Source organism: Pan troglodytes, chromosome 3, assembly GCF_028858775.2.
Source record: "Pan troglodytes isolate AG18354 chromosome 3, NHGRI_mPanTro3-v2.0_pri, whole genome shotgun sequence".
Classification (NCBI taxonomy): Eukaryota; Metazoa; Chordata; class Mammalia; order Primates; family Hominidae; genus Pan; species Pan troglodytes.
The window spans coordinates 151,745,106-151,772,890 of record NC_072401.2 but is presented as its reverse complement, the minus strand read 5'-3'; the positions used below and the strand labels follow the sequence as shown (position 1 = coordinate 151,772,890).

General features: G+C 37.0%; 1 long non-coding RNA gene across 1 annotated transcript in view; it reads left to right on the top strand.

Moving 5' to 3' along the window:
• LOC107974438 (uncharacterized) overlaps nt 1–27,785 on the top strand; it is a 59,300-nt gene that overhangs the window by 22,811 nt on the left and 8,704 nt on the right. Inside the window, exons 3-4 of the long non-coding RNA XR_001717224.3 lie at nt 1,189–1,278; nt 26,267–26,440. This is a non-coding gene — a long non-coding RNA (uncharacterized LOC107974438). The remainder of the gene's footprint in view (nt 1–1,188; nt 1,279–26,266; nt 26,441–27,785) is intronic.

The window sequence follows — 27,785 nt, the reverse complement described above, 5'->3', positions numbered from 1 at the left end:
ACAGACATCCAAACCATGTCACCTTTCTTTCATTCTCTCCCTTCTTCCCTTCCTTCCTTTCCTTCCTCCCACCCTCCTTCCCTCTCTCTCACCTGCCTGCCTGCCTGCCATCCTCCCTCCCTTCCTCCCTTCCCCCCCTTCCTTTCTCCCTCCCTTCCTTCCTTCCCGCCCTCCTTCTTCCCCCTCTCTCCTCCCTCCCTCTTTTCTTTCCTTCTTTCCCTTCCTTCCTTCCTTTTCTTTTCTTCTTTTCTTTTCTTTTTTCTTCTCTTTCTTTCTTTCCTTTTTTCTTTTTTGCTCTTTTTCTTTCTTTTCCTCTTTCTTTCTTTTCCCCTTCCTTCCTCCCTCCCCCTCCCTCCCCCTCCCTCCTTCCCTTTCTTTCTTTCTTTCTTTCTTTTCCTTTCTTTCTTTCCTTTCTTTCTTTCTCTCTCTCTGTTTCTTTCTTTCTTTTCCTTCCTTCCTTCCTCCCTCCCTTCCTTCCTTCCTTCCCTTCCTTTTTTCCTATTGTGTCAATTATTTCAACCAGAAAGTGAAATGACTCAGAAGACTATAATTCTTTGTTGTTAACCTTATGCAAACTCTCCCTATAGGTCTAGAATCGACATCTTCTATCTCTCATTTTCAAACATCACCACATTGGATTATCAGTCATGTTTACCAAAAAATGGCTAATAAAATAGAAAACATAAGATCATAATAAACAAATAAATAAATAAATAAATAAGAAAGGAGCCAAGACTACAGAAACATCCAATTCAATTTACCTACACAATCCATGAAACATTTACAATAACCGCAAATTAACAAGCTGAGTTATGGTGCATAGAAAGTTCTTCTTCAGAATACAAACTTCCCTCTGATTTTCTTTTGCACTAGTGGAGTTATTTTTTTCTTCCCTTGGTCACTTGGTGTGTGTAAGGGGTTGTTGAATGTAGTTCTGAAGAACTCCTGCTATGTGCAACTCTGTGCTCAATAATTATTAATGGCCACCTGTAATTCAAATAGAAAATTAAAAGAGAATCCAATCAAATGAAATGGTCTTACTCTATAATGCCAGATGGGCTGAAAGACTGCTAAAAAAAACTTCTAACAGGGCTGCTTGGTCATCATCCATTACTATGAGTGTTAGAATTCCAAGGCATGAAAAATTTAAAAATCAGTGTTTACTTTTCTCATTTATGTCTCTTGTAGAATCCCTAGCAACATGTTATAGACTCCTGGGATTCTGTAGAGCCCCAGTGAAGAAACTCTGATAAGTGATGAAGAATACACCAAGATAAGGTGGGTAGATTGTGCTGGCAGGTAATGAGAGTTGCTATGGACAACTACGTCAAAAATAAATCATGAAGAAAAAAGTGGCAAGTGATGGAGAGTGAGCACATCATATCTCTTTTTATACAAATGGCATTGCATTTGGAGGCAGAAATACATCTTGCTTTTGCAGTTGAGGATTGTATTGAACACATGGTTATAGTGATACATTTGAGTGCCACGCTTATGTCCACTCTTTCCTGAAATCCCATTAAATGATAGTAAAGGAATAAAGAACATTAAAAAGAATGAAAGAGGTTATAACACCAAATGATAGTTGGCAACAAGGCTGGGTGCAGTGGCTCACGCCTATAATCCCAGCACTTTGGGAGGCCAAGGCGGGCAGATCACGAGCTCAGGAGATCGAGATCCTGGCCAACATGGTGAAACTCCATCTCTACTAAAAATACAAAAATTAGCTGGGCGTGGTCATGCGTGCCTGTAGTCCCAGCTAACTCAGGAGGCTGAGGCAGGAGAATCGCTTGAACCTGGGAGGCAGAGGCTGCAGTGAACCGAGATCATGCCACTGCACTCTAGCCCGGGTGTCAGAGCAAGACTCTGTCAAAAAAAAAGAAGGAAAGAAAGAAAGAAAGGAAATTGGCAATGAAAATTTGAAAGACAGAATTCTGCCTGGCTCTGGAACTCTTCCTATGCTCTTCTGGCTTAGCAGAACATAGGAAGATGAAACCTGATGACATGCAAAGGGAGAAGTCAACAAGAAAAACAGTGACTAACACTGCACATTCCCAGCAACTGGAGGCAGCAGCAGGTATCTCCGAAGAAAGGTGAGAGTGAGGCTGAAACGAAAGGATAGGCTAAAAATATGTATAAAGAGCGTGTGTTATTTGGCTATTACTATATAACAAACCACCTCAGAATGTAGTATCTTAAAATAACAAGCACTTTTCTAGCTCACAAATATTCTGGTCACCAGTGGGCTGGATGTGAGGTCATCTGCCAGGTTGGGTGAGTGGCCTTGTTGATTGTGACTTGGCTTTCTCACATCTCTGGGGCTTTGGCAGGTGCATTTAGGCTGACTCAGCTCTGGTCTGTGTGGTCTCTGTCTGGTCCTCCAACAGGCTTATTCATTAGGCAGAGGCAAGGTCCCAAGAGAATGGGTAGAAGCTTAAACTACTTCTTGATGACTAGGCTCTAACTGGTATCTAACTCAGTCATTTTCCCCCGACATTCTAGTGGTCAAAGCAAGTCACAAGACCAGCTCAGATTCAAGGGTTGGGGAAATAACTCTATATCTTCATGAAAGGAGTTAAAAAATCATATTGCAAAGGGTATGGATACAGGGAGGAGAGAAGTATTAATATTTTTGTTATCAATTGTAAGGAAGTCCTCAGATTATTTTTTCTTCCCTTCCTTCATAATTAGACCTGGACACAATTGACATTTGAAAAAGTATTCAAAGAACAAGCATAATAATCAGAAATTAATATAATACAAAAATTTAAAACTTTAATAACAAATTTGCTAATGAAGTTGAAAAAATCCATTGTATTGTTTTTTTCGTTGCTGGATAACAAATTGCTGCAAGTCTACTGGCCTAAACAACACACATTTTTATCTTTTCTTTTTTTTTTTGAAACAGGGTCTCACTCTGTCACCCAGGCTAGAGTGCAGTGGTACAATCATGGCTCACTGCAGCCTTGACCTCCCTGGGCTCAGGTGATCCTCCAGCCTCAGACTCCTGAGTAGCTGGGACAACAGGCACGTGCATGACATTTTATCTTAGTTTCTGTGTGATGAACGTTCAGGCATAGCTCAGCAAGGCTCTCTGCTTGCAGGTCACCCAAGGCTACAATTTAGTTTCCAAATGGGGCTGCAATCTCTTCAGAGACTGAACTTGGGAAAGAGCTGATTCCCAGCATATTTAAGTTGTTGGCAAAACGATTTCCTTATCGTTGTGTGGCTGTGGGCCCCATCTTTTTAGCTGGCTGTCAGCTGCAGGCTGCCTTCAGATCCTAGAGGCTGCCTACACTACCTAGAGACCACTTACTGTTGCTTGCTAAATGAGCCTCTTCAGTGTGGCTGCTCACTTTATCAAGCCACCAAGGATAATCTCCCTTTCAAGTTAGCTAAGACAGAGTCTTATAGAACACAATGTAGTGATACTCCATCAACATTGCAATGTAATATAACTTAATTAGGGATGAGAGCTAGATTCTTATCTTCTGTTGAAGGAAGATAATATCAAGAAATAAGTTGAACATATTATTTGGAGATATGGGGGTATTTTAAGGTTCTCCAGAGAAAGAGCCAATAGGGTGTGTGTGTGTGTGTGTATGAGTGTGTGTATAAAGAGACTGATTATAAGGAATTGGCTCACACAGTTATGGAGGCTGAAAAGTCCCCAAATCTGCAATTAGTAAGCTGGAGACTCAGGAGAGTCGATGATATAGTTCCAGTCTGAGTCCAAAGTCCTAAGAACCTGGAGAGCTTATGGTATAAGTTCCAGTCCTAGTGATGGCAGGCTGGAGACTCAAGAAGATCCAAGGTCAGTTTGGGTCTGAAGGCAAGAAAAGACCAAAGTCCCAGCTCAGGCAGTTAAGCAGGAGGACTCTTCTTTTATTCAGCTTTTCTGTTCTATTCATTGAGATATAATCCACAAACCACATTATTTACCAATTTAAAGTGTATAATACAATGACTTTTAGTATAGTCATAGAGTTGTGCAAATATCACCTCAGTCTAATTTTAGGACATTTTCAGTGTCTTACAAGTAAACTTTATAGCCATTAGCAGTCACTATTTGACTTTTCTTTATTTTTTCCATTTTAATTCTTTTTAAACCTGCCCCCAACCCCACTATTTGACTTTTAGAAAATTATTTTTAAATTAAAAACATTTTAATTGTCATGAAATACACGAAACATAAAATTTACCTTATGGTTTGGTTTGAATATTTGTGTCTCCTCTAAAATTCATACTGAAATGTAATCACCAATATGATAGTATTACAAGGTGGGGGGCTTTTAGTTGGTGATTAAGTCATGAGGGTAGAGCCCCTGTGGATGGGATTAGAGCCCTCATAAAACGGCTTGAGGGAGTGAGTTTGCTCTCTTTTGTTCTTTCACCATGTGAGGATACAGCCGTTGTCCCTTCTGGAGGAAGCAGCATTCAAGGTGCCATCTTGGAAGTAGAGACCAGGTCTTCACCAGACACAAAACCTGCTGGTGCCTTGAGCTTGGCCTTCTCAGCTTCTAGAACTGTGAGAAATAAATTTCTGTCCTTATAGGTTACCCACTCTCAGTTATTTTGTTATACCAGCACAAGCAGACTAAGACAGACACCATCTTGACTATTTTTAAGTGTCCAGTAGTGCTAAGTATTTTCACACTGTTATCTAATCAATCTCTAGAACTTTTTCATTTTGCAAAACTGAAACTCTAGATCTATCAAACAGCTCTTCATTTCCCCCTCCAGCCCTGACAACCATCATTCTAATTCCTGTTTCTATGAATTTGACTACTCTAGATGCTTCATGTAAGTGGAGTTATACAGTATTTTTTTTTTTTTTGAGATGGAGTTTCACTCTTGTTATCCAGGCTGGAGTGCAATGGCACGATCTCGGCTCACTGCAACCTCCACCTCCTGAGTTCAAGCGATTCTCCTGCCTCAGCCTCCTGTGTAGCTGGGATTACAGGCGTCTGCCACCATGCCTGCCTAATTTTTGTAGTTTTTTTTTTTTTTCAGTAGAGACGGGGTTTCGCCATGTTGGCCAGGCTGGTCTCGATCTCCTGACCTCAGGCGATCCGCCTGCCTTGGCCTCCCAAAGTGCTGGGATTACAGGCATAAGTCACTGTGCCCGGCTCAATACAGTATTTTTTTGTGACTGGCTTATTTCACTTACTATAATGTCCTCAAGATTCATCCATGTTGTAATATGTGTCAGAATTTACTTCTTAAAGGCTGAATAATATTTCACTGTACATACATACCACATTCTGTTTATGTACCCATCTGTTCATGAACATTTGCATTGCTTCCATCACTTAGCTTTTGTGAATAATGCTATGAGCATGGGTATACAAATATCTCTTTGAGCCCTTGCTTTCATTTCTTTTAAATATATGGCCAAAGTGGAATCATTAGATCATATGGTAATCCTAGTTTTAATTTTTTGAAAAACTGCCACACTGTTTGCCAATGTGCTGTACTATTTTACACTTCCATCAATAGTACACAAAGTTTCCAGTTTCTCCAGATTTTCCCTAACACTTGTTATTTTCTTTTATAAAAATAGTAGATATCTTAATAAATGTGAGATGATATCTCATCATGGTTTTTATTTATATTGTTTTAATGATTAGTGATGTTGAACATCTTTTCATATACTTGTTGGTATATTTTATTTGAAGAAATGTCGATTCAAATTCTTTGCCCATTTTCAGATTGAATTATTTATTTCTTATTGTTGTTGAGTTGTAGAAGTTCTTTACATATTCTGGATATTAATGTCTTATCAGATATACGATTTGCAAATATTTTCTCCCATTTTGGAGATTGCCATTTTACTCTGTTTATTGTGTTCTTTGATGCACAAAAGTTTTTCATTTCGATGTGTTCAACTTATCTATTTTTCTTTTGTCTTTGTTTTTGGTGTCATATCCAAGAAACCATTGCCAAATCCAATGTCATGAAGACCACCTTATGTTTTTTTCTAAGAGTTTTGTATTTTAGGTCTTATGTTTAGGTCTTAGATAAATTTTAAGTTAATTTTTGTATGTGGTGTAAGGCAAGAGTCCAACTTCATTCTTTTACAGGTACTATTTGATTTTTAAAAATATCTGTATATATTACTTTGATAGAAATGAAAAATCACACACTTTAAAAGGGAAAGAAATATAAGCAATGTATTTTTTGTGTGTACACAAATGTGCTAGGATTTGAAACTCCAGTTCATTTTATGTGACTTCTTGTTTCATAGTCCTTAGATTATTGTGGAGCTGGTGGTAGTAAAGCTTTAAGTAAAGTATTCAATGTCTGATGACCTTATCTTAAATATTTTATTCAATATTTAAAAAATGAGGATCTAAAATTTTTCCGTTTTGGGTATAAAGGCTTTTAAAAAAAAGCCCAAACTGCTCCCTACACCTTACTCTCATAATGTTTCTCAATTTTTTTAGGCCCTTGATATTATAATTTCATCACTGCTAAAATAAACAAATTAACAAAAATAGATTATAAAATTTGCTTTAGCTGGGCATGGTGGTTCACGGCCATAATCTCAGTACGTTGGGAGGCTGAAGTGGGAGGATGGCTTGAGACCAGGAGTTCAAGACCAGCCTGAGTAACATAAGGAGACCCTGTCTCCACACACGCACACACAATTTAAAAAATTAGCCGGTACGAGGGTGCACACACATAGTCTTAGCTACTCAGGAGGCTGAGGTGGTAGGATTGCTTGAGCTCAGGAGTTCGAGGCTGCAGTGAGCTATGATTATGCCACTGCACTCCAGTCTGGGCAATCGAGTGAGACTCTGACTCTTAAAAAAAATACTTCAAATTATATGAAATGGGAATAAAATATTATTTGCTAATTAATAAAACCTAACAAGTTATTTTACAAATTATTAATAGCTTTTTCTCTATATAATTATAATTCTCAAATAAGTGGGTGGGAGGAAGAACTGGGAAAAAGGAGGAGGAAGAAAGTGGGAGGGAGTTAAATGTCTTGCGTACAGAAATCACTCTTCCCTATCCTTTCAAGAAGGATTCAGTTATTTTTCCTAAATGATTTTCCAGAAAGGATGTCTTAAATATTTTAAAAAATTTGTTGCAAAAAGAGCTCTGATTTTTCTGAATGTAATTTCTCTTTAAAAAGCCAGTGAAATGTGTTTTAGGCCAAAGGAAAAGAAAATTGTTGTTGTTTCTACTATGTTGGTGGCAGAACTCAGGAGACTGCAAATAAATCTTTTCTTTAATGCAAAATTTTATTGCAAAGCTTTATGCCTAAAATCTAGACAATTACACTCCAGGATTTCTACTAATGAATACCACATGTTAGACTCAATAACTTCAGCTGCGGGGTGGAGAATACTGTGTTAAAGCTATTCAGATAATAAATAGCTATCTAGGTCCATTTCAGCTGGAGCAAGTCAACTGTATTGAATGTGAGTGAAACATTAATTCTTTATAAGAACATACCCAATTGGCAGACACTTTGACATGTAATATACATTAGTTCACCATTCTGCCCCCGTGGAATCATTTTATCCTTTGCTCGAGTCTGCACTTATGTGCATGCCTATCTCCAATCTCCTGAATCTGTCTTTGGGGTATCACTTACATGTAGTTAAAAAACATACATTTTTAAGCAGACACATGAGTGAGAATGGTTCTAGTTTTTTTGAAAGTGTTAGTTTGTCATTATTTCTGTTTGTTCTGCAAATATCACATGGCTTCTTCCTCCCTCTGGGACCACGCCTGGGTTCACCTTCTCTGTCCTTGTGACTTTGATAACAATCCCCACCTTCTTCTTTTCTAAAGTCTTATAAAAACAAAGGAAAGAGAATATTACATGTTTGTATTGGACACAGAGGGCAGCTGGGGCTTGTTCTGGGGCTGTGGAATTAAAAAAAAATCAAGAAATGAAAATGGAGAGGCTGATCTTTCTCAGAGAGGGCTGCCACGCTATAGTGGTTATTCTCATGGGACAAAGTCTTGCTTTTGAAAGCCAACCTTGGGAAGCAGCAACAGGAAATGCAGAAAGGAATAAATCTGTCAGACTCATTTTCCTTTCTGTTTTACAGAGGAGTTGTTTTTGTTTTCTTCCCCCTCCTCTTGGATGGAAGCCAAATTTCCTTGTGACTGGTATGAATCCCTTAACCAGAAACAGTGAGTGGCTGAGGTGGGGGACAGAATGCAATACTTTCCAGGTCCTGGCGGAGACACTTAACTTTCTCTAGCTGCAATGATGAGGGAACTTTCAGACTTTCATAATGTAGTTATCTCTTTATATAGCATTTCTATCATTTTTAAAAGTCATGTTATTGTAAATGAATTTCATTTTGTTCCAATTTTGAAATACATACAAACATATATATGTGCACACACATACAAACACACACACAGAACAGTCTTTGTGCCTCCAAGGATCTCTTGAGGCTGCCTGCTCCGGAGGGACAGGAGAGGTCAAGTGAAGGTCCAGCCCACCCATTCTTATTCCCTCCCCTTCAGAACAACGCCAGAGGTTACTTGTTTTGTTTGTTTATGCTTCTGCGTGACATTTTAAAGGACAGTAGATTCCAAGTCATGTCTCCTTCCCTGTTTGAAAACCTTTATGCTACACCAAGCTTAGCAATAATTCAGGTAGCAGATCCTTGCCTTTCACAGAATGAGTCTTTGCTTTGATGCTTCTCTCCTTTGTTAGGAGGCCTGTGGTCATTTGAAATTTTGCTGAAACACAAATTTGAATTTCAAGTACTGGGAGCCTTGTTGGGATCTAGTGAGAGAACCTACTTTAAAATATAGATTCTGTATCTCATCTTAGCTTTGTTTTTTATGATAACCTAGGCGGGTCTTGCCTTCAGGTCAGGGGTTGGTAAATTTTTTTCTATAAAGGGCCAGATAGTATTAATAAATATTTTAGACTTTGCAGGCCTCATAGGAACTCTATTGAATATTCTTTTTCTTCTTCGTCTTCTTTTTTTTTTTTTTTGCAACTCTTAAAAAATGTAAAAATTATTTTTCTCTGGAGGGAGGGTTTTAAAGAACAGTCCGGAGGGGCCGTATTTGGCTCATGGTCATAGTTTGTCAGCTCTGTTTTAGGTAATACTATCCTTACTTTAAGATTAATCATCATTGCTCAGAGAAGGGAGGTAATTAATCCAGGTAACACAGCTTACAGTGAGGCAAACCTTGGCTTGTTTGATACCAAGTTTATTTGTTTTCCACTATAACATACATTATAATCAATTTCTTAAAGGATTTCCTTCCACATTTCTCAGAAAAGTAGAGACATCAGATTTGTTTTTCATTATCATTTTCCTTGAACCTGTTACTACAAGAAACACATTCAAAGGAATGGCCTAATTTCTCAGAAACATGATTAAAAACGAATGTGAAACAGAATATAGAACCTACGTTAGGTACCAAAATTTTTGTCTTGAATTGTCAGCCAATGAAGATGATTCTAACAAATGTGGCTCGGAATAAAGTCACTTTTAAGTAAATTGCATTCAATCAACATTTAAAAAAAATTTTTAAAAAGCACATTCAACAATATTAAATAAAAATTCCCAAGAAGCAGGTTAAGGAAGAAGCATGACATGGTATCTGGGGTGCCTCCCTGAAACACTAGACTCCAATCTAAGCTTAGGAGTTCTTATAGTCCACTTGTTTCCAGGGCATAAGATGAGGAAACTGAGGCTGTTTCCTGAACCTACTTATTTGTTCTGTTCTCTGTAAGTGGGAGACAGTATTGCTCAGTGGTTCAAAGCCTGCCTGACCTGGGCTTGCTTCCTGGCTCTATATTATGTAACAGTTGTTTGTCATTGGGCAAATTACTTAAACATCTATGCATTCTCCTATGTAAACTAGGACAAGAGTAGTGTATGCCTTATATACTATGTAGATGAAATGAGATGATGTATGAAAAGCACTTGGCAGTAATTGCAAAGGTGTCAGCCGTTATTGCTATGGTGCTGAACATCTCTTTTTCCCAACGAGTACACAGGAAGGCCTTGTAGGCTAGGGTGCTTCAGATAGGCTGTTTAGCTCCATTGTCTGCTTGACTTCCAAATATAGTTTCACTTTTTATTATTACTTTTTGTTATTGTTTTTGGATTATCCTAACCTCCGTGTTCTGTGGTCTCAAGATCATAACGATCTCCTCTATGCCCAGTCCCAGTTCCTGCCCTTCCAGAGGGGAGGGGAATTCAAACAAGAATAGTACACAAATGACACAACTGAGAACATGTAGCCAGGCTGTGCTAGCCAGCAGAGAGTGGCATAATGGATATAGGAAGTGGGAAGAGTGTTCTAGAAATAATATATGTGATGAACTGAAGCTGGGTGAAATGGTAAGACTGGAACTGAGAGGCCGTTTTAACAATTTAGATTCTAGAGCAGAGTTTCTCCAACTTGCCAAGTCATAAGCACCACCTGAGGTGCTTATTGAATGTACAGCTTCCTAGGCTGTAGTATAGAGACCTATTGAATAGAACTAGGAAGGAAAAGCCTGGAATCTCTAGTTTGAGCAAGTTTCTCAGGTGACTTATGATTATGAGCTTTGGAAATACTGTACCAAAGCAAATGGTAATGTAATCAGACTGAGACACAAGGATGAAAACTGCTCCCATTAACTTTTAGTCATAACAGCTGCTACTTCAGTGGCCTTCAGGTGAAGCAGTTGCTAGGAGACCATTGTGGTATCTGGAAGCTTTGGGATCCTGTATGAGGTATTTCTGCGCTTCTGCTCTTTGGATAGATAGAATCTTTCTCTGTGTATTTGTAATACTGTGGTTTTAATCAGTTGCTTTTGTACATTAGAATCACATGGGAAACTTAAAGAACACTGATTCTTCAACTCCATTCCGCACCAATTAAAGTGGAACCTTTTCAGTTAGATTCTTGACTTTTTTTAAGTTCCCCAGTCATTCCAATGTGTGGCCAGGACTGCGCATAACTGCACCCATCACCTTGTGCATATTTCTTGTATTTCAGTTATTATTTTTAAAATGAACTGTATTAAGATATTTTACATGCAATTTGTTCTAGTTGTTTTTACGCTCTAACAATTGGTCAGGAGTTCAAAACATGTGCTCCTGGTTAACATTAGCTCGGAGGTGGGAGTAACTGTGAGAATAAATGGTGCTTGTTCTTCCCTCCCTCTATCGTGATTATACAACCCAGGATTAGGATAGTGGCTTTAGAAGTGTTTTCAAAACAGAAAAGCCCTCTCTTGAGAATCACTGGAAGTGAGATTCTGGATATTCCTCCATCCTCTGGGTCCTCACAAGGCTGCTGAGGCACTGTAGGAGAACCTCAGGCATTGCAGGAGGGAGCTTTCAGACATGGCCAGAATCTTCCTCCGTGAAAAGTAGAAGGCTCTAGGACATAGCACCCCCTCCCTGTATTTTGCCTACCAAAGGGATCCGGCCAGGCCTCTGGGACAGTCCTTGAGTAATCAAGTACCGGTCACTTCTGTTCTGTGTTCTGTTATCCACTTTATGGCCCCAAGAAGCCCTCTGAGGGATTCAGGTTTGTTAAGCAATGACTAAAGATGTCACAACAGTTAAACCATTAGGGTTTTTATGAAAAAATGGGCCCTCAAATGGTGGTGTCACTTAAAAATAATATAACATTTGAAATATCTAGATGGCTGGAGACTTTTTCCTCCTGATATATTGATTTTTTAAAAATCTTTAACTTTATCCATTGGGACTGACTTATTGATTTTCTAGGACACTCCGTACTTTGTAGCAAAGAGTATAATCGTACTCAAAGGTTGGGTGGCACTTATAATCATGTCCTTCGGAAGGCTGGAAATATTAACACCAAATCCACTTTAACTGAAGAAACAGGAGACACTGGGTTAGGAAAACTAATGTCAAAGAGGTTAATACTGCCTCACCCAGCAGATTCACACACAGGTCTGCCTGCTTAATGGACCAGGCTTAGCAACTGTCACATTGAGAGAAAGCAGAAACAACATGTACATTTTAACTTGGATGTTTTGGTCATAAAACTTATAGCTGAGGCAACTTTCTGTTAACTGTGATTAATAATTTAAGCTTCTCTTCGTCCTTTCTACCAAAATGGTCTCCATCGTGAGTCAATGATTTTCTGTCAATAATTTTCTTTTACAATGATCTTGTTTTAGCTGCGAGTTGTAGTTACTTTAACATCCTTTATGCCCCATGTTGTCGCATACTTTCTGGGGTGATGAGGCAGCTGATTTTGTTTACGTTGAATTTTGGGAAAAGCTAGAACATGTCAAAATTGAGATATGAAAAACAGGTTTTAGGTTTCAGATGTTGAATCGGTCAGCCGACCTTCTCTCGTAAACCCAATGCAAAGTGTATTCTGATTTCATTTTTAACTCTTTCTCACACTTTCTATATCCCCAAGATTTTTGCAAATGGAAATTCAAAAGGTAGTATTTATTTCATAATAGAAGGTTTTCAGCATAATCAGTCCCAAAATGGCAATGTACTCTCTCCCTCCTTATCTCTGGCATACAGGCCTGCCTTTGCTTTACATTCAGTAAAAATATTGGTAATGATTACAGCTGTGCTTATGTGCCCAGTCCTATTTTAAACTCTTTGCATATGGAGTTCTTAGTTTCTATAATGAATAATACTTTAAATACCTGAAAATGATTGTATCCATTTGTCCCTTAAATCTTATTCCTTTTTAACCTTTAACTTCTAGTCGAGGCTAAACTATAAGGCTTACTGTTCCAGGTAAGAAAAATGTCATACTATACAGAACAAAGAGGTAACAGTATATTTCCTCACTGTTTTAGGTGGAGTGGGGGAGGGTCTTGAAAGTTGGGCTTTTTGGAAAGAGATGGGATTTAGAAAGCCCCAAGACCCAACTTTTGGTATCAAGAGTCAGCTCTAGTTGAATAAAGTAGTCCTAAAGTCATGATTGGCTCTAATAGCTGAGCAGTGAGTGTAATGCCCCTGGAAGAAGTGAAGATGATACTAGGAAGTGCAAGGTAGGGAGGAAGAGGAAGTGGAAAGCCTGTGCCTTTATATATGGTGGTCAGACTAGGAGGAGAGGGAAGGAAGGAAGGAGGCAGGGAAATGGTCAGATCCAAGCATATCATGGCTTCCCTGCAAACATCCCAGGGTGGTTTTGTGTGTGTGTGTGTGTATATGTGCAAGTGTGTGTAGACACTACAGAGATCGAAGCCAAAGGCCAAACACAAAGAGGTTTTTGTCTCCTTTTGCATTTGGCACTCCAAGAGCAGAGCAGCCACCCCACAGTGAAATTCAGGGTGTAACTTGGTTAAGCAGAGGAAGAGCCTGAGTTTGGCCCCTCCTTGGAGACTCCTTGACCTCCTTGACATGGGGCAAAAGGCATCTCGATGTCTCTGCTCGTCTCGGGGAGGGTGAGGAAGGCTGGGAATCTTACCAAGGTCGTAGATGCAATGGGGGTAAAATGATGTTGAAACCAAAGGGTGCTGGGAGGACCATTTGTACTGGGAATCAAAGCCTGATCTCAGGGGTAATGTTCAGCTGAGGAAAAATCTGGGGCTGGTGTTGTGAAACCAGTAGGAAGGCCCTCAGGACTCTGAGGAGATGAAGAGAGAATGGATGTCAGCTGTGGATGTCAGCAGGGTAAGTCTGACCAGGTTCATAATATACACACTTCCCTTGAGGCCAGCAAGGACCTGGAGAATGCCCCAAGGTCTCCAGGAAGGGCCGAGTTTTCTTCCCCCCATCTCAAGAGGCCACTTTAGGGAGGAGAAGGGGCAGGGAAGGAAATTCTGAAAGACTGAGCTTTTACCTGAAAAGAGCTTTAGCAAACTGGAAACAGACTGCTTAATGAGAAGTGACTGGCTGGTATTTCTCAGCAGGTTTAAAGTTTTCCTGTATCCACAAGGAAAATCCCTAGATAAGAGAAAAATAAAGACACTATATGTTCTGTGCCTATCTTAGTGTAGTGTGACTAAGTCACGGCCCACTACAATTTTATAATACAATAGAACAAGCAGAAGAAACAACCTTAGAAATTTGTTTCAAGGACAGATACAGGTCGATATTACTCAATATTGATGATTTAGACAGTCAAGAAAGGTTGGAACTTCTTCAGATGCTATATTTGTGTCTTTTAATTTATACATTCATTTTAGAGGTTGTTATAGATGTTAAGACATGGAATATATTACCCAGCTCCTTCCTTTTGTGCCTCCTAATACTTCTGCAAGTGTTCTACATCTTTGTCCCTTCCCCAGAGAGGGGTATGTCATTAAGCATGGGAAACAGGCTTTCCACTGCAGTGACCACATTGCGGGGCCTCACAGGAAAAACTTCCTTTTGAACACACTTAATAAATGACTCTGTGAGACAGGACATCAGGAAAGATCCCACATATGTAACAGCAGATGATAAATTCTGGTAATTTACATCCATAGGTCACTCTGAGGACATTTCTGATTTATTACTTCGAACTGAGAAAAATCTAACTCAATTCAGAATCTCAGTAAGGCAGAAGCGAAGTAGCGCTCATGTCTGCCATCTGGCGAAAGTGAGCGGTAAATACAACTGTGTCTTCAGGACTGAATGCAATTACCTTGTCACTTTGTAAATATTCTTCCTGATGCCTTCTGTTAATATTCTCAGATTCACAGAAAAACAATTATTTGAATTCTAAGTTCTGTGATGTAAGAATTTCCCATGTGCATTTTATTTTGCAGTCAGACTGTTTTTTAAATTCATGTTTACTAATAGGCCCTTGGAAACAGGAGGGGCTGAAGGAGCAGAAAAAAATAAGAATGATTTTCTCATGCTGATATTTTCCTCTTGACAATTAGCTTCTCTTTTGAATGAAACATTGTGGGAGTGAAGGAAGAAGCAAAATGAAAGAAGCAGAAATATTTCTGGGAGGTGAGAATCAGGTTTGGGTGTATAGCACAACAGAATTCAGGCTCACGTCTGGAAACCCCTGTTCTGGTTCTCCAGAGACTGAGGGGCTTCCCAGGATGTGGGATTTTTGGTGCTAAAATGGGGAAAGTCCTGGGAAAATGAAGATGAGCTGGCCATCCTAGGTCAGAGTCTCAAATAAGGTACGCTTATGGAACCATTTGGTTTCAAACTGAGAAGGCACACGAGCAGAGGATATATGCAGATATTTTCTACTTTCTGTTGTCACTTTTTCTGTGCTTACTTTCAGCAGATCTTTTCATAAGAGTATGAGAAAACCACTTTCCGAGACACTGGGAAGCTGGAGGCTGATTTACTATTTGGTGACATCTGGTGCTGACTTCACATTCTTCTGCTGGATAAAGATAGGACCTTACTGAATTTGGTTCAAGAACTAGTAGATCCTAATATTTGTTAAGCTTTTAAAAAATAGAAATACATGATTATTTGTATAAGTTGTTTAAGAATAGTGATGTAAGTGTGAGTATAACACAACTTAGGAAGAATTTAACCACAACTGACACTTAGGAAGAATTTAACCATTTCTCAGGCCTACCAGAACTCTGCCAGGGAAATGAGTTACCAGCCTGTGATTCCTGTTAGGGAAGCAAGGGGCCAGGAAAAGATTGAAGATATGCTGCATCTGCCCTGTTCTTAGAAACCATTCTTGCTGCTTAGTTTAAGTTTAGTGTCTTTGGTTAAATAAAGCAAAAACATGCAGTTCATATATTTGCAAATGTGTGTGTATGTCTGTCTCTGTGTGGTCTCTCTTTTCTCAACTTCTAACCCACTTGAATAAGCAATGTGATAAAAATTACAATCATTCGTCTGTTTTTGCTACCTAGATTTTTTTTGTTTCCATCTTCTAATTTTTTCCCAAATAGAAAGATGTAAAATGAGAAGGAAAAGCCCCTTTCATATCCAGTCTAGCTCAGTTGAGATAACCTCTGTAACAATTTCTTGCATAACCTTGACTTCTAAAAAAATTTTAAGTTCTAGGATACAAGTGCAGAACATGCAGTTTTGTTACATAGGTATACATGTGCCATGGTGGTTTGCTGCACCTATCAAATCATCATCTAGGTTTTAAGCTCCACATACATTAGGTATTTGTCCTAATGCTCTTCCTTCCCTTGTCCCCTACCCCCTGACAGGCCCCGGTGTGTGATGTTCCCCTCCCTGTGTCCAGGTGTTCTCATTGTTCAACTCCCACTTACGAGTGAAAACATGTGGTGGTTGGTTTTCTGTTCCTGTGTTAGTTTCTTGAGAATGATGGCTTCCAGCTTCATCCATGTCCTGGCAAAGGACGTGAGCTCATTCCTTTATATGGCTGCATAGTATTCCATGGTGTATATGTGCCACATTTTCTTTATCCAGTCTATCATTGATGAGCATATGGGTTGGTTCCAAGTCTTTGCTATTGTAAATAGTGTTGCAGTAAACACATGTGTGCATGTGTCTTTATAGAAGAATGATTTATAATCCTTTGGGTATATACCAGTAATGGGATTGCTGGGTCAAATGGTATTTCTGGTTCTAGATTCTTGAGGAATTGCCATACTGTCATCCACAATGGTTGAACTACACTCTCACCAACATTGTAAAAGTGTTCCTATTTCTCCACATCCTCTCCAGCATCTGTTGTTTCCTGACTTTTTAATGATCGCCATTCTAACTGGCATGAGGTGGTATCTCACTGTGGTTTTGATTTGCATTTCTCTAATGACCAGAGATGATGAGCTTTTTTTCATATGTTTGTTGGTTGCATAAATGTCTTCTTTTGAGAAGTGTCTGTTCATATCCTTTGCCCACTTTTTGATGGGGTTGTTTGTTTTTTTCTTGTAAATTTGTTTAAGTTCCTTATAGATTCTGGGTATTAGCCCTTTGTCAGATGGATAGATTGCAAAAATTTTCTCCCATTCTGTAGGTTGCCTATTCACTCTGATGATAGTTTCTTTTGCTGTGCAAAAGCTCTTTAGTTTAATTAGATACCATTAGTCAATTTTCACTTTTGTTGCAATTGCTTTTGGTGTTCTAGTCATGAAGTCCTTGCCCATGCATGTGTCCTGAATGGTGTTGCTTAGGTTTTCTTTTAGGGTTTTTATGGTTTTAGGTTTTAGATTAAAGCCTTTAATCCATCTTGACTTAATTTTTGTATAAAGTGTAAGGAAGGGGTCCAGTTTCTGTTTTTTGCATATGGCTAGCCAGTTTTCTCAAAATCATTTATTAAAGAGGGAATCCTTTCCCCATTGCTTGTTTTTGTCAGGTTTGTCGAAGATCGGATGGTTGTAGATGTGTGGTTTACCCTTGACATTTTGATGCATATAAAAGCAGGTCTTTTAAAAACTCACTATGCAGACTATTTTACAACATTTTAAGTGTATCCTGAGTACCTTTATAAACATATTTTTATTCTTTTTTAAAGGCTACATTGTATTCCACTGTGTGAGTGCTGACTACTTTTTTTAAATCAGTCTCCTATTGATACACTCTAAGATTGTTTCCAACATTTTTTACTTACAAATGAAACTTCAACAAGTAGCAGTGTACGGAGGTCATTCAACATATGTATAAAAATACTTGTAAGATAAATACCTGGAATTGAAATTGCCAGGTCAAAACACACATGCATTTGTAATTTTGAAAGATACTGGCAAATACTTTCCACAGAGATTGTATAAATTTATACTGTTATTGACAATGTCTGATAAGGACTGTTTCCTATACCTATACCTACACAGTTGCATTTCTTTGCAAATCTTCTAGGTGAAAAATAGTATTCTAGTGTAATTTTTAAAAATCAACTTTGTTGAGGCAGGTTTACATATAATATGAGGGGTCTTCAAAAAGTTCATGGAAAATACATACTATGAAAAAACTATGCATGGATTTCAGAAGTTTTTTTTTGCATCAAAACAACCTTGTATTCACTTGTTAAAACATGCCTGAACAGGATCTCGTTTGAGGTACTATGAAGGATAAGATATTTTTTGAAAAGAGCCCCTATCACAGCAACATGAATTCTGCTAAAATTGAAGCAAGACAAACTTCAAATTTATGGTGAAGCTTGGTAAAAGAATGGCAAAGTCATTAATGCTTTACAAAAAATTTAGGGGAACAATGCCCCCAAATAATACAAGTTTATAAATAAATAGCTCATTTTAAGAAAGGATGGGACAATACTGAAGATGAAGCCCACAGTGGCAGACCATCCCCATCAAATTGTGAGGAAAAAATTCATCCTATCTGTGCCCGAATTGAAGAGGACTGACAACAGCAGAAACAGTAGGCAACACCATAGACATCTCAACTGGTCCATCTTACACAACTCTGACCAAGAAGTAAAAGTTGAGCAAATTTTCTACTTGAAGGGGGTCAAAACTGTTGTGCTCAGATCAGCTGCAGACAAGAACAGAGCTTTCAATGGAAATTTTCAACAAGTGGGATCAAGATCCTCAAAGATTTCTTCAAAGAATTGTAACAGGAGATGAACCATGCTTTTACCAGTACAATCCTGAAAACAAAGCACAATCAAAACAATGGCTACAAGAGGTGGAACTGTCCAGTCAAAGCAAAAGCAGACCAGCCAAGAGCAAGGGTCATGGCAACTGTTTTATTTTTTTTTTTAAATGCTTAAGGTGTTTTGCTTGTTGAATTTCTGGAGGACCAAATAACAATAATATATTTTTATTATGAAAGTGTTTTCAGAAAGTTAGGCAAAGATATAGCAGAAAAACACCCAGGAAAGCTTCACCAGAGAGTCTTTCTCCACCACAACAATGCTTCTGCTCATTTTTCTCATCAGACAAGGGCAATTTTGCAAGCGTTTTGATGGGACATCATTAGGCATCTGCTTTCCCATCCTGATTTGGCTTCTTCATATTTCTTTTTGTTTTCTAATTTTAAAAAATCTTTAAAGGGCACCAATTTTTCTCTAGTTAATAATAGAAAAAACACTGTATTTATATGATTGAATTCCCAGAACCCTCAATTCCTTGGGGATGGACTAAAGGGCTGCTATCATCACTTACAAAGGTATCTTGAACTTGATAGAATTTATTGAGAAATAAAGTTTATATTTTTATCTTTTAATTTCATTTTACATGAACCTTTTGAAGTCCCCTCATACAATATACCCATTTTACTTGTACATTTTGAAGAGTTCTGAAAAATTTATATCCCTGTGTAACCATCATCATGACCAAAATATGGAATCTTTATAACACCCAAAAGGCTCCTTTCTGATTTATTGTGGTCAACCCTTCCCACTCCATCCTAGGCAACAATTAATCTGCTTTCAGACACTATAAATAGGTTTATGTTTTTCAGAGTTTCATATAAATGGAATTATACTTTATGCACTCTTTTTTGTCTGGCTTCCTCCATGTGGCATAGTGTTTATAAGACTCATGCATATCGTTGTATCAGTACTTTATTACTTTTTATTGCAGAATAGTATTCCATTGTAAGGATATGCTTATCCATTCACCTGCCACCAAACATTTGGATAAAGAAAGCTTCTGTGAACATTCATGTAAAAGTCTTTGCAGATACATGTTTTCATTTGTCTTGGAGCAGAATTGCCAAGTTACATATGTTTTGCTGTATAAGAAACTGAAAACTCTTTTCCTACTTGGTGTGCTACTTCTACTAGCAGTGTAGGAGAGTTCTAGTTGCTCTATAACCTTGTAAAAACTTGTAATTGTTAGTATTTTTAGTTTTAGTAATCCTAGGGATGTGCAGTGGTATTTCATTGCATGTCACTGGTGACTAATGATGTTGAGTACCTTGTCATGTTTTTACTGGTTATTCATCTATCTACTAGTATACAGTATCCGTCTGAATCTTGCCCTGGGTTGGTTGTTTTATTATTGTGTTATAGGAGTTATCTATATATCCTGGATACAAGCCCTTTGTCAGATACATGTTGGTAAAATTTTTCATGACCTTATGATAGGCAGACTTCTCAGAACATAAAAAATATGAACCATAAAAGAAAAAAAAGGAAAATTATGCTTCATCAAAATTTAAAAAATTCCTTTGTCAAAAGATATTCTTTAAAAAATGAAGAGACAAGCCACAGATTGGGAGAGGATATACATAAAATGTGTATCTGAAAAAGAACCTAGTAATTCTGCTCGAGGTTAAGGAAAAACATGTGTCCACAAAACATTTTCTATAAATATTCATAGAAATTTCTTCTTTATTGACATATGACAATTTTGGAAGACTCAGGAAAATGCTGAGTCTTCTAATCTATGAACAGGGCATCTCTCCATTTATTTAGGTCGTCTTTCAATTCTTTCAGCAGTGGTTTTATAGTTTTCATTGTACAAGTCTTGCACATATGTGTTTAATTTAACCTTATGTCATATTTTTATGCTATTATATATGGTATTTTTTGGTAATTGTCATTTGATAGTATATAGGAATACAATTTATTTTTATTTACTTTGTAACGTATGACATTGCTAAAATCACTTATAAGCCCTAGAAGTATTAGGATTTTCTACATACATAATCATGTTGTCTGCAAATAAAGACAGTTTTACTTCTTCCGTTCCAACCTGTATGCCTTTTATTTTTCTATTTTTCTTGACTTATTTCAATAAATAGTACTTTCACTACAATGTTGAATACAAGTGGTGAGAGTGGACATCCTTACCATGTTCCTGATCTTAGGGAAAAACTGTTGTCTTTCACGGTAAGTATGTTGTTAGCCATGGATTTTCACAGATCTTTTTTTTTTTTTACACTGAGTTGTGAAATTTCCCATTTATCGATAGTTTGATAAGTTTGTTTTTTAAAACATGAAGAATGGGTGTTATATTTGTCCAAATGCTTTTTCTCCATCCAATAAAGTGGAGATTCTTATGATGATTCCTATGATGATTCTTATTTATTCTATTAATAGTTAATTACACTGATAGATTTTTTGAAGGTTAAATTGATCCTATAACCCTGGGATAAACTCTATTTTATTAAAATATGTTACGTTTTTTATATATCCCTTGATCTTTGCTAATATTTTGCTAAGAATTGCATCTATGTTCATGAGGGATATTAGTTTATGTATTTATTTGCAAAGTGTTAGTCTGATTTTGGTGTTGGGGTAGTTTAGATTTTCCCTTTACTGTTGCATGAGCTTTGGCAGTTTGTATCTTTTAGGGATTTGCCTGTCTCATCTAAGTTGTTGAATTGTTGGCATAAATTGCTTGCAGTATTCCCTAATTCTTTGTTTAATATTTATAGAATATTTCTGATACTGAATACTTGTGTTTTCTCTTTTTCTTGACCAGTCTAGCTAGAAATTTATCAATTTTCATTGATTTGTTTCAAAGAACTGTCGTCTTTTTGGTTTCATTACTTTTTAAAGTTGCTTTTGGCTCTTCTATTTCAATGATTTCTACTGTTACTTTCATTATTTTCTTCTGCTTACTTCGAACTTAATTTGTTTCTCTTTTTCTAGTGTCTTAAGATGGAATGAGAGATTTAATTTTAGGCTTTCCTACTACTTTCTTTATTTTCTAATTCTGTATAAGCATCTAAAGCTGTAACTTTCCATTTAAGTATTACTTTAGTTACATATCACAAATCTTGATATATTGTGTTTTCAGTTTTATTCAGTTAAAAATGTTTTCTAATTTTCCTTGTAATTTCTTCTTTGGTACATTAGTGATTTACAACTATGTTCTTTAATATTCAAATATTTGGGGATTTTTAAAAATATCATTTTTTGATTTCAAATTTGATTCACTCGTATTCAGAAAATTTACTCGGCATAATTTCCTTTGAAATCTATTGAGACTTGTTTTATGGCCTAATGTAGTCTATTTTGTGAGTATTCTATGTGCACTTTAAAGGAGTGTCTATTCTGCGGGTTTTAGATATAGTGGTCTACAAATACCAATTAGGTCAAGCTGGTTGAAAATGTCATTCAAGTCTATATCTTTACCAATCTTCTGTCTACTGTTTTACCAATTGCTTGGTGAAGTGCGTGTTGATGTCTTCAATGATAAGTTGTGGATTTGCCTATTTCTTCTTTTAGGTCTGTCAGTTTTTGCTTCATGTATTTTGAAGCTCTCCAGTGTAATTTTAATTTTTAATATCATAGTGTATGAGGTTTCACATTTAAGAACTATTTGTGTTTCCTTTTCTTTGCACTGTTTATTTTTCCCATTTTTTTCTAGTAGTTGATATTTGCATAAGAAAATTCGCCCTTTGACTGTGATGTTTGTTGTACATATTTTACATACTTTGTCATGTTTATGGTGGCTTTTACCAAGCAGCAGTTTTTGATTATTTGTAATAGAATTTATTTTTAGAGCAGATTTAGATTCACAGCAAAATTGAGTGGAAATTACAGAGATTTCTCATATACTCCCTGCCCCTACACATGTACAGCCTCCCTCACTATCAATATCCCACACCAGAGTGATACAGTTTTTACAATTGATGTACCTATATTGTCACATCAGTATCACCCAAATTCCATAATTCACATTAGGATTTACTCTTGGCATTGTTATACGTTCTGTAGATTTTGACAAATGTACAATGACATGTATCCAACATTACAATGTCCTTCAGAATAGCTTCACTGCCCTGGAAATCCTCTGTGTTTTGCCTATTCACCCCGCTCCTGCTCTCTCAGCCCCTCACAACAACTGATCTTTTTACTGTCTCCATAATTTTGCCTTTTCCAGAACATCATATAGTTGGAATCACATAGCTGTAGCCCTTCCAGATTGGCTTCTTTCACTTAATAATATTCATACTAAGTTTGCTCTGTGTTTTGTATTGCTTGATAGCAATATAATTCAATGCTTATTTCATTTTAGCATTGAATAATATTCCAATATTCTGTTGTCTGATGTGCCATAGTCTACTTATTTATTCACTCACTGAAGGACATCTTAATTGCTTCCAAGTTTTTGGCAATTATGAATAAAGCTGCTATAAACATCCGTGCAAATGCTTTTGTCTGGACATAAGTTTTCAATTCATTTGGGTAAATACCAAGGAGCATGGTTGCTGGATCATATTACAAGAATATGTTTGGTTTTGTATGAGACTGTCAGCCTGTCTTCCAAAGTGGCTGTACCATTTTCCATTCCCACTAGCAGTGGCTGAGAATCCGTGTTGTCCCACAACCTTTCCAACACTTGGCATTTTCAATGTTTCAGATATTGGCCATCCTAATAGCTGTATAGTAGTATATCATTGTTTTAACTTGCAATTCTCTAATGACATATAATGTTGAGTATTTTTTCATATTTGCCATCTGTATGTCTTATTTGGTGAGATGTCTGTGAAGGTTCTTGGTCTATTTTTTAAATCATGTTGTTTATTTTCTTATTTTTGAGTTTTAAGGATTCTCTGTGTATTTTGGATGACAGTCCCTATCAGATATGATCAGGATATATCAGATATGATCAGGACATATCAGACATGTCCTTTGTAAATATTGTCTCCCAGTCCGTGTCTTGTCTTCTCATTCTTTTGACAGTGTTTTTCACAGAGCAGAAGTTTTAAATTTTAATGAAGTCTAGCTTATCAATTATTTTTTTCATAGATTGTGCTTTTTTATTGTATCTAAGAAGTCATTGCCATATCTAAGATTACCTAGATTTTTTTCCTATGTTATATTCTAGGAGTTTTATAGTTTTGCATTTTGCATTTAGGTCTACAATCCATTTTGAGTGAATTTTTGTGAAAGGTGTAAGGTCTGTGTCTAGATTCACTTTTTAAAATGTGGATGTCTAGTTGTTCCAACACCATTTTTTGAAAGGAATATCTTTGCTCCGTTGAATTGTCTTTGCACCTTTTTGAAGATCAGTTGACCACTTTTATATGGGTCTATTTATTTTTCTTTTTATTTTCTTTTTGAGAGAGGGAGTTGCTCTGTTGCTCAGGTTGGAGTGCAGTGGTACAATCATGCTCACTGTACAGAGGTACAATCATCCTCGACCTCCTGGGCTCAATCAACCCTCCCATCTTAGCCACCTGAGTAGCTGGTACTACAGGTGAATGCCACTGTGCCTGGCTAATTTTTATTTTTAGTTTTTGTAAAGAAGAGATCTTGTCATGTTGCCTAGGCTGATATTGAATTCCCAGGCTCAAGCAATCCTGCTGCATCAGCCTCCTGAAGTGCTGGGATTGCTGAAAGCACTTGACCCATGTAAGCCACCATGCCCGGTCTATATGGGTCCATTTCTGAGCTGTATTCTGTTCCATTGAGCTATTTGTCTATTCTTTCACCAATACCACACTGTCTTGATTATTGTAACTTTATAGTAAGTCAAATCTGGGTGGTGTCAGTCCTTCAACTTTTTTATTTTTCTTCAATATTGTTTTTACTATTCTTGGTCTTTTGCCTCTCCATATAAACTTTGTAATCAGTTTGTTGATATTCATAAAATAAATTGCTGAGAGTTTAAGATTTTTTAATATTTCATTTAAATACTTTTTTTGTTTTAGTTTTTTGCATTAGAATTTTGATCCATATAGAATTTAGGATGCAGGATATAGTTACAAAATCATATTTTTCTGCATGGTACCCAGTTTTTTCAATGCCAATTTGAAATAATGCCTTTATTATATGACAGATCCTTGCATGAGTTTGGAATTTTTTCTGGCATTTGTTTTTCTGTTCAGTTGCCATGTCTGTTTAATCATGCTTCAATATCTCACTTTTAATTGTTACATTATTATATGTGTACATTTTAATATCTTTAGGGCTAGTCTTCTCCTTTTCTTCTTCTTTTTAAGAATTATCCTGCTTATTTTTGTGGATTATTTTTCCCATTTGAATTTTAGAATCAACTTGTCTAGTTAAAAAAGTTGTTTTGGCATTTTAATGGTATTATGTTAATTTGACATTTTCATCATCTTCATAATATAGAGTCTTTCAAAGAATAGCATATGACTTTCTAGTTGTTCAAATATTTTTTAGGTCTTACATGATTTAAAACACTAAATCATGTAGATTTTGCACATGTGAATGTGTATTTCTATTGTAATGTATTTCTATTGTAAAAATAGCCAGACTTTCTAACTGGTTGTTGTTCTTCTCAACAGGAGCTATTGATTTCTGGATATTTTATTTGTTCACTCTACTGAATTTTGTTGTTGTTTATAATAACTTTTTAGTTGATTCTTTTGGTTTTTCAGGTATATGATACAACCATATGCAAATACTTCAGCACTTTTCTTCCTAATTTATATACTTTATGTCTTTCTTTTCTCTAGTTGTCTCGGATAATATATGCAGGACAATGTTGAATAGTGGTGGTGGTAATGGACATCCTTATATATTTTTTTCTAGACATCTCTCTCACATTCACCTTGTATTGTTTTTGGCTTTAATGAGATACTCCTTGTGCTTCCTCACTAAGTATGATGCTAGCTTTGGAACTGGGATGTATGTATTATATTATGATAAGAAATATATATTCTTTTTTTTTGCTGGTAAAACATTTATTTCAAAAATTCATTTGGCGTTCAGATAACAGGAATTAAGAGCCAGTATCTTTCTTAAGCTCTAAAAAACAGAAATAAGATACAATTTCATACATGCATACTTCTGAAGTATGAAGTAATGTTTAAAAAATAGCCAAAATAATAACCGAATGTTACGCTTTATTCCATTAGGTATGATTTACCCAGCACTTGCTTATGTGCTTTGATTTAGTATTATAGAGTATCTCCTGTATGCACGGCACTCAGAGCCATGAGTCCTCGCTTCTAATATCGGATTGCTAGGCCTCCCCATGGAGATGCCAATAAGGGCTCTGTGTACAGCCCTGTGCTTACAGCCTGTGTGTCTACTGCTCTTGCCCTTGGGCTAATGGCACTCCTTGTCTGGAGCTTGGCTTTTCCCCTCTGAGAAGTGATTTGCTATGATATAGAAGCCATGCCAAAGCACAGCCATTCATTCTGTGCTCACCAATGGGTTGGCAGCAAATCTGAGCTGAATCTTTCATCAAGGGCTTTAAGTTTTGAGGGAAAGGACATCTTATTGTCCTTAAAGAATGATAATGCCATGACGGATTTCCTTTAGGAGAGAAAGGAATATTTCTGATTCATTGTCAACTGTCATTGTAGTATGTGGGATTTACTGGCTCCTAAGGTCTCAGGATTGAGTCAATTTAGGGAAGGCAGCAATATTGTCAGCCCACTCCAGGCCAGGGAACATGTGTCTTCTCTACCAGACCTCAATGTGTGCAAAGAAGGTAAACTCATATAACTTAATGGCTGGCTTTGGTTCGTGGGCAAAATATATAATTTCTTTCCAACAAATGAAGTTAATGCAGAAATGGAGAACTAATGTATGGTAATGTTCTTCTCAGATTTAAAAGCTGCTTTCAAAAATAGTGAATACACTAGAAGATTTTCAGAAGAAAAGAATCATTAAAGAAGGAGCAACTGCGTATTGGCACATACAAGCCTGATTTGGGGCAGGGCAGTGCCTCTTCATCCTGGCTCTCGAGAAAGGAGCCTGCTCATAACCTGCTCATAACCTGGTAAGCTCATAACGTGGTAAGCTAAGGCTCGGCATAGAACTCGCTGGCTGTCCTGTGGCAGGAGGCGTAGTTGGGGTCCTTCAACAACTCTTTATCTGGTTAGTTGACCAGAGTAATGTCTGGTGACTTTATTATCTGTCTAGTGCAGGTAGATTAGACATCACACTGATGATCTTGGCTAAGACCTGTGCAAAGTTAGTCTGGGCTGATCTTCATCTTCTGTCCTAAAGGAGACCCAGGTTCACTTCTTGCTCCTGGAACATGAGTGTATCCTTGTCATAATTTCATACACTCTACATATCTAGCTATACTCTTAACATTCACTGATCTTTTTTACATTTCTAGTGGGTATTTCATAATTTACTCCAGGGAAGTCTATTCTATAATATAACTCAATTAAAATCAACTAAACATAGATTTTCTTTTATCTGCAAGGATGCTGCCTACCAAAATAAACCATATGGTGCCACTGGGCATCTCATACAAACATGTTTTTATTTTATTAAAAGCTGTTTTAATAAGAGGAGATCTTAAAATTCATGAACACTTTTAAAAAGAAATTTTTGAGAGTGATGCTTAGATCAAACAAGAAGAAACAACATGTGAAATATTGATATATTTGACTAGATGAAAATTTAAGACTGCTTGTTCTTCAGAATAAATCATAAGGAGAATTAAAAGACAGACTACAAACTAGGAGAAGATATTTGCCACAGAGGAATTATATATAGACTATACATAAAGGACTCTTACAAATTAATATTTTTTTCCATATGAACATTACAAATTAATAAAAAATGACCAATAACCCAATAGAAAAATAGATGAAAGATATGAACAGAAATAAATGTTGGCTTTTATCAAATATCTTTGCAGCATATTTGGAGAAGTTTGTCTTAGTCCATTTTGTGCTGCTATAACAGAATACCAAAAACAGGATCACTTATAATGAATAGAAATTTGTGTGGCTTACAGTTTTTCTGGAGGATCAAGGGGCCACATCTAGCAAGGGCCTTCTTGCTGTGTCATCCTATGACAGAAGGTGGCAGGGCAAGAGAATGAGGTGGGGGATGGGGAATTGAGAGGAGAAGGAAAGGGGCTAAATTGATGCTTTTATAAGAAACACATTTCCTTGATAATTGTGTTAATACATTCATGAAGGCAGAGCTCTTGAGGACCTAATCACCTCTTAAAAGTCCCACCTCTCAACATGGTTGCACTGGAAATTAAGTTTTCAACATATGAACTTTGGGGGACACACTCAAACTATAGCAATGTTCCTTGATAATTTTCTAACACTTTTTTTTTTGAGACAGAGTCTCACTCTGTCACCAGGCCAGAGTGC